The sequence below is a fragment of the Talpa occidentalis genome, unplaced genomic scaffold (genome assembly GCF_014898055.3).
Source record: "Talpa occidentalis isolate TD23 unplaced genomic scaffold, MPIMG_talOcc4v2.1 talOcc4.13, whole genome shotgun sequence".
Classification (NCBI taxonomy): Eukaryota; Metazoa; Chordata; class Mammalia; order Eulipotyphla; family Talpidae; genus Talpa; species Talpa occidentalis.
Window position 1 is genome coordinate 29,600,506 of NW_023601322.1, and position 7,208 is coordinate 29,607,713.

At 46.4% G+C, this 7,208-nt stretch overlaps 1 protein-coding gene across 2 annotated transcripts in view; it reads right to left on the reverse strand.

Moving 5' to 3' along the window:
* Window positions 1-6,459, reverse strand: part of GALNT1 (polypeptide N-acetylgalactosaminyltransferase 1) — a 96,384-nt gene extending 89,925 nt beyond the window's left edge. Inside the window, exon 1 of one of the 2 annotated variants that reach the window (XM_037508652.2) lies at window positions 6,435-6,459. The gene's annotated coding sequence lies outside the window, so the exon portion shown is untranslated. The remainder of the gene's footprint in view (window positions 1-6,434) is intronic. The other variant, XM_054694098.1, reaches the window with a different exon arrangement.
* Window positions 6,460-7,208: the final 749 nt, after the last annotated feature.

Genomic DNA, 7,208 nt, shown 5'->3' on the forward strand with positions numbered 1-7,208 from the left:
AAAGCTATTTGAGGGCCTCCCCGGTGGTGCACGTGGTTGAGCGCAGCGCTGTGAAGCTGTCTGCAGCCTCTGTACAGCGGATTCGATCCCGGCCAGTGAGGGTCCTACATGGCACGGCAGAACTCTCCTGTCATGCCCGGAGCTCCCCTCAGCAGTATATTTCGTCAGTCTGCCTGTTCTGTTCCCCGCACTGTTTCTGGTGAATCCTCTCACCCTCACGCGCATCTGGCCTGTACCCCAGTTCTTGTATAAATAAATCAATCTTAGGAAAAAAAAAAAAACTATTTGAATAGCAGAGGATTTTTCATCAGAGTAGTAGTATAATGCATTTCAACTGCTGAAAGAAAAGATCAACACAGAATCAGATACCCAAAGAAAACGTCCTTTAGGAATGAAATGGAAATCAAAACATTTTTATATGAAGGAAAACTAAGTGAATGTTACCAGCAGACCCACCCTAAAGAATGGTTAAATGAAGTTTTCTAAACAAAAAGAAATCTTAAGATATCAAGGGAAGACACATTAAGCAAAATCACAAGTGACTACACCTTCTTTCTCCATTTGAATTCTCTCAATTACATTTGACTGTGGGAGCAAAAACTGTAACACTGTGTGATATGCTGCTCCATAAAGAAAATATTTACAACTGTATTAAAATGGAGTGAGGGCAAAGGGATGGATGTAAAGGGAATTAAAATTTCTATACTTTACTTGAACAGGTAAAATGATGACACCAACAGATAGTGATAACTTAATGCAATGTCTAGAGCAACCAGTAAAGTTATTTTAATGTAAAAAGCTATACAAAGAAACACATGCAAAGACAATACAGAAAAGTAAAAATAGATTTCTTTAAAATGTTCAAGTAACCCACCGGAAGTCAGGGGGGAAATTCAAAAATCAAACCGGGAACAAAAAGGGCAGATTTAAGCCCTAATATTAGGTTGTCAGAAGTCATGATGCAGTTTTGCTTGAAAAACAGAAAAAATACATCTCATGACTTTTCCAACAACTCAATATTTAGACCTATAATTACATGTAATAGTGTAAAGGCATCAATGAAAAGACAGTGATTGATTGAGTGGATTTAAAAACATGACCCAACTGTATCCTATCTACATGAAACTTACTTCAAATATAGCTATATCCTCAATCAACATTGTGGGTAGATTTTAGAAACCTCTTTAAGCGAAAAAAGATAAAATGAAATCAATTTTACCATAGGTTAATTGATATAAACAAGAGTAAATTTTGGGTCAGGAAAAACATCACCAAACTTCTAAACAAAGACACCACACACACACACACACACACACACACACACACACACACACAACCCACTTCTGATATTAAACAATAATTTGTAGTCATTCATTCACTCATTTTCCAGCCCGTTTATTTCATTTCAGAGTCAAGGGTGTCCAGATTATATCCTGGCAGCTCAGGGCACAAGGTGGGAACCAACTCTGGATAGGAAGCCATTCCATTCAGCGTGCGCTCACACATACCAATTAACCTAACCTGCACATATTTGAGATGTGGGTGAAGCCAAAAAAGCCAGAGAAAACCCATGAAGACACAGGTAGAAAATACAAACTTCACATAGTGACCTATACCAGAATCAATCTTTTTTTCCCTCAGCAACACTGTTAACAAAATGTCATTAAACTAGCAATATTATTCAAAGATCTGCTGTCTAACAATATGAGCAGACTTAAAGTAAAAGAATGGAAAAAGACAAGGAAAGCAATCAAATGAAAAAGAAGAGTGGCTCTAATAGTATCAGATAAAATAGAATTCAGGGCAAAGAAAATTACTGGAGAAAGTGCAAAAACATTAAATTGCAGGTCCTCAAATGGCATCATTTTGTTTGACATCATTTTTGTTGTAATGATGAGGGAAAAATCCTGGCCAATGTTGAATGAAGCAACACTTTCATTGTATGACATTCTAAAATTGCATTTTCTAAGAACCAATTAACAACACTTAGTGAGGACTTAGTGTATAATAAAAAGGATCAATCCACAAGAAAACATAGCAACCTTAAATATGTATATACCAAACAGAGAACTGTAAGTATGTAAAGCTAATAATTAATATAACCTAAAAGGAGAAATAGACAAATGCCTAAGTAGTGTTAGAGATTTCAACACCCCTCTCTAAGCAGCTGACAGGATAGCTAGATAGAAAATCAGCAAGAATATAAAGAACTCAGCAACGCCAGTCAATAGGATCTAACTGACATTTACAGAATATTCCACTCAACAGAAGAAAACATATTCAAGTGTCCACAGTATACCAGAGCCATGAGCCTTAAAACAAATCTCAACAAACTTAAACCTAATCACTGTGTTCTCTAATCACAACAGAATCAAACTAGAAACCAAAATCAAAAGATAATAAGAAAACAGGAATAGATAATAGGATAAAAGGAAGAACTGGAAACTAAGCATACTTCTAAAATCATGGGTCAAAGGAAAACGGAATGAAATACTACTCATTAATGAAAAGGAATGAATTACTGATAAACATAACAACCAGGATGACTTTTAAGTGTACTATGTATACAGAATAGGGGGAAAAAAGCAATTCCAAAGGTACTTATTTTTGTTAAAAAAAAATCTTGAGGGGCCTCCCTGGTGGCACAAGGGGTTAAATGTCAGTACTATGAAGTGGTCCATCAGTACTATGAAGCAGTCCGCAGCCTCTGCAGCATGAGTTTGATTCCTACCAGGGAGGTACCCACACAGCACAGCAGACTCTCCTGTCTTGCCCGCTGCTCCCTTCAGCAGTGTATTCCAGTCAATCTGCCTGTTCTGCTCCCCACTGTCTCTGGTGAATCCTCTCACTACCACCCCCAACCTCTGCACTACACCCCAGCTCTTGTATGCATAAATAAATAAATCTATAAAAAAATCTTGAAATGACAAAGTTATAGAAATGGAGAACAGATTAGTAATTGTCCGGGCTTAGGGAGGTGTGAAGGTGGGTGGGGAAGTAGGTGTGGCATATAAAAGAACAAGAAGCAGAAACTTTGTGGTGATGGAAAGCTTCCTATTCTGGCTGTAACATTGACACTATCCTGGGCCTGATATTGTATTATAGTTTTAAGACGAGACCAGTGGGAAAAACTGACTTAAAAGGTACAAAGGGTTATTCTGCATGTGGACCCACAATTATATCACAGAAAAGTTTAATTAAAAAGTCAACCTTCACTCACTGATAGTCATCTAAATGCTAACACTCAACAGCACTTTATTAATCCTGGCTTTGTGCTGCTCACATAGTGAGGACACAGAGATATAAATGTAAAGTATTATTTTCAAAAACCACATGCTCAGGTATAAATGAATAGTGAAAGATTTCATAAAGGAGATGAAGATGAAATGTGGGCAAGTCCTGGAGTAAGTACTGCCAACAGTCTTTTCTTTATAGCACAAGTTGTAGTTACTAAGTATTTATCTGCATTTATTTGATCTGTTTAATGATGTCCCATCTCCAGTTATCTTGAGTATCTAGCACTAGGTCTGGCACACATTAAGCACTCGAAAAATACTGAATAAACGAACGTATTCATTTCTCATTCTCTATCAGTCAGACCCACTCCTTGTCCTCCATTAACTGACACTCCATTTGCCTTGGTTCCTCTCTGACCTGCCTCTTTCAGCTAATTTCGCCTTCATTCTTGCTCCTGCACCTCAGTCCAGTCCTTAATACATCATATAAATAAAAACTCAGTTTATTTTTTTTTATTTTTTTTATTTATTTGTTTGTTTGTTTGTTTTGTTTATACAAGCACTTGGTACAGTCAGAAGTGCGGGAGGGTGAGAGAATTCACCAGAGCCAGAGCGGGGAGCAGAGCAGGCAGAAGGACCGAAAGGTCAAGGACCGAAGGTCACTGCTGAGGGGAGCAGCAGGCAGCAGGAGAGGTCTGCGCGCCATGTGGGACCCTCCTCTGGTGGCCGGGGAACAGCCGGGGATCGAACCAGCGCCACAGAGGCCGCGGGCAGCTTCGCAACCCAGCGCTCAACCGCTGCACCACCAGGGAGGCCCAAAACTCAGTTTATTTTTAAACAGTGGTTCACAATAGCAATGTTGTATCGCTCTTCTGCATCTCAACCAATTAGCAACTACATCAAAAGAAATCTATTACTGCAAATAAAATACTAAAAGGTGTACATCTCCACACAACATGAACAAGTAAGAGCGGAAAGTTATCCCTGTCTTAACTTTACATTCTTGAATATGAGAGCCTTTTTCCAGAACTGGATGATCCTATCTGGCCTGTGAAAAGATGTACTTTAAAGAGAGCCAAGACTCCCTGAGTCTACCCAACCGATGAAAAGAAAAGCCTGAGAAACTATCATAGAGCAAAGACAAAGGAAACCCAACAAACTAAATGCAATGTGGTACCTTAGATTAGATCCAGGAACAGAGCGAGGATATTAATGAAAAGCTGGTGAATTTCAAATAAGGTTTGGAATTTAGGTATACACATTAAGATTCAAATTTACTAATATTATTTTTATATTATTAAAAAGATGGGATAGGGCATACAAGTGAGTCAGACCAGGGTAGCTGTGGCTTCAAGCTTAAAAGCTACATAGATCCACCTTCATTTTGACACTGGTAGCAAGCCCTCACCTGATACCGTAAGAATTAGCTTGACTGCTTGAGATTAACAACCAGTTTTGAGTTCTCAGCAGGCTCATTTATATATTCAACGAGCATTTACTGTGTGCCTCCTGCTTAGCAGGTGCTACGAAGTCTCTGGGGATACATGGTTGGAAAAGGAAGACACAATCTCTGCTCTCATAAAGCTTATACTCCATTGGAGAAAGCAGGCGTTTAACAAGTATAGGCATAAACAATGAGTGCTCCCAAGAGTTTTTCAGCCTGCTTCTTAAATGCCCTATGAAACAATGTATCAGAACATTTGTTAAGCCCAGTTATAATTGGTGTTTAAATAAGGTTATTTGTGCACACAAATAACATGGAAATCTTTCATGTTCAGTTGTGTGCTGGGACCTGAGACTTTGCATTTCTTCCAAACTCCCAGCTGATAGGGATGCAGCTGCTGGTCCCTAAACTACACTTTGAATTAGCATTGCCGTAAAGTATCAAGGAGACATCCTTCAAACTACGATGCAAAATGCAAGTTCCATAAAGGCAATTAACAGTTGGTCTCTCTTATTCAACATATACACCCAGAAGTTAAAACTACCTTACAGATAGCACTCAATAAATATTTATTTGCTGAATAAATGGATGTATGGTCTAGACAAGTGCTAGTTTTCAGTGTGACTAGGGGGGCTACTGAACACTGGAAATGTTGTCAGTAGATAATTTTCTTTAATTTCACTAGCCACATGTGGCCAGTGGCTACCACAGGGACCATTCCAGGTCTAGACATAGAAATGCTGTAAAGAGCACCGGATTCATCAGGCCTAGGTTTGAACCTCAGCTTTGCTGCTTAGATTTGAGACCTGGAAAGTTACAACTTCTTAGGGCCTAAACTTCACGTGCAAAATGAGGACAAGACACCCTGCTTCTCTGGGTTCTTGACAGGAAGTATTACAAACAAATGCATTAAGCATAAGGTGTGATTAAAGGTGACATTCTCTCTCCCCCAAGCCCCTCACAAAGACTACTATACCTACAGCCCACACCTGCCAGAAAAAGTTAAGGGTTAAGGGCATGTGGTTGAAGGGCTGGTTAGCTCAGTGGCTTTGAAAATTGAGGCCAAGGTCACCAGTTTCGAAGAGGGGGGACCCTCACTCAAGCAGGCTGAGAAGGTGGGAGAGGCAGTGACAATGCAAATCACCACCACTCCCGGCAACCTTTAAATGAGCGTGGCATTGATTACAGATGAGTAAATGACATTTCATTCATTCATTCTTCCAGGAAGGGCTGCCAAATAGCTAAAGCCCGCTACTCCCCAGGCACCGATATTTGCTAATTTAGGGCTAGATCCTGTTCCCCGGCAGTGGCCGGGGAAGCCCCCGCCCCGGGCCGCCCTCGTGTCCTCCCCTCCCCCGTCGCGCCGGCCCAGCGAGGGTCAGCCTGGCACCGCGGCTCCAAGTACCCGCACGGCCGGCCGGAGCCCAGAAGCCATATTTAGCCGTATATTTGGTCAATAAAACAAACTTCCGTCTTCTAAAGAAAAACGGTTCTAACTCAATGTCAAACTAGGACGGAAACTCGCCGCTCACTGCAGTTGCCAACCGGAGACGTCGCCCGTCCAGGAGCCGCGGAGTCCCCGGCCCGGCCCCCGCGCCCCGCGCGCCCGCGCCCCGGCCCCGGCCGCGCCGGTCACAAAGGGACGGGAGCGGCGGCCGCGGCCCGGCCTCCGCCCGGCCCTCCTCCTCCTCCGCCCGCGACCCCGCGCGAGCGGTCACGGCCCCGGGACGGCCCGGGCGCGAGCCGGCACTCACCTCAGTCCGCGCGCGCGCGGCGGCGGCGGCGGGCGCTCCTCAGGGCCGGCCCGGGCAGTCGCGGCGCGGTCCCGCGGGCCGCAGCGCGGGCGCTAATCTCGGGCCGCCGTCCGCCGCGCCGCCTCCTCGGCCACTGCCGGCGGCTCCCCCGGCGGGCGGGCCCGGCGCGGGCCCCGCCTCCGCCGCGCCCGCCCCCGCCTCCGCGCCGGGCCTGGGGGCTCGGCGCGCTACTCCGGGCGGCTCTGCATGCCGCCGCCGCCGCTGCCGCTCGCTCGGGGCCGCCTCCGCGCGGCGGGCCGGGGCAGCAGGGCCGCCCGCGCAGGCCGCTCGGGCGCGGTCCTCCCTGCGCGCGGCGTGCTCGGCGGCGGCGGCCCGTGCGGCTGCGCGGGGGAGGCGGGGGCGCCGCGCGCTCACCCGGATGCGCCGCCCCTCGCCCTTGCGGCGAGCCCACCGCGGGGCCGCGGCGCGTCCCTCGGGGCCGGGGGCCCGCGCTCCCGGCGGCCTGGGCTCGCGCGGGGGGCCCGCGACCCGGCCGGCCCCGCCGACCCGCCGGTGGCTCCCCCTGACCCCCGCGCGGACAAAGAGCCTGTCGCGGCAAGTAAAATGAAACTCGGGCCGTTTCTCGTCGAGCCCGTCAGGGGCGGGGAGGAAATGGAGGTGCCCTCACCGCGCCGAAGTGGTCCCGGGGTCGGCCGGGGAACGGGCACAAAACCGCCCCTGGCCCGGGGGGCGCGCCCGGGAGCGGCCGAGGCCGGAGTGGAGCTGGAGAACGGG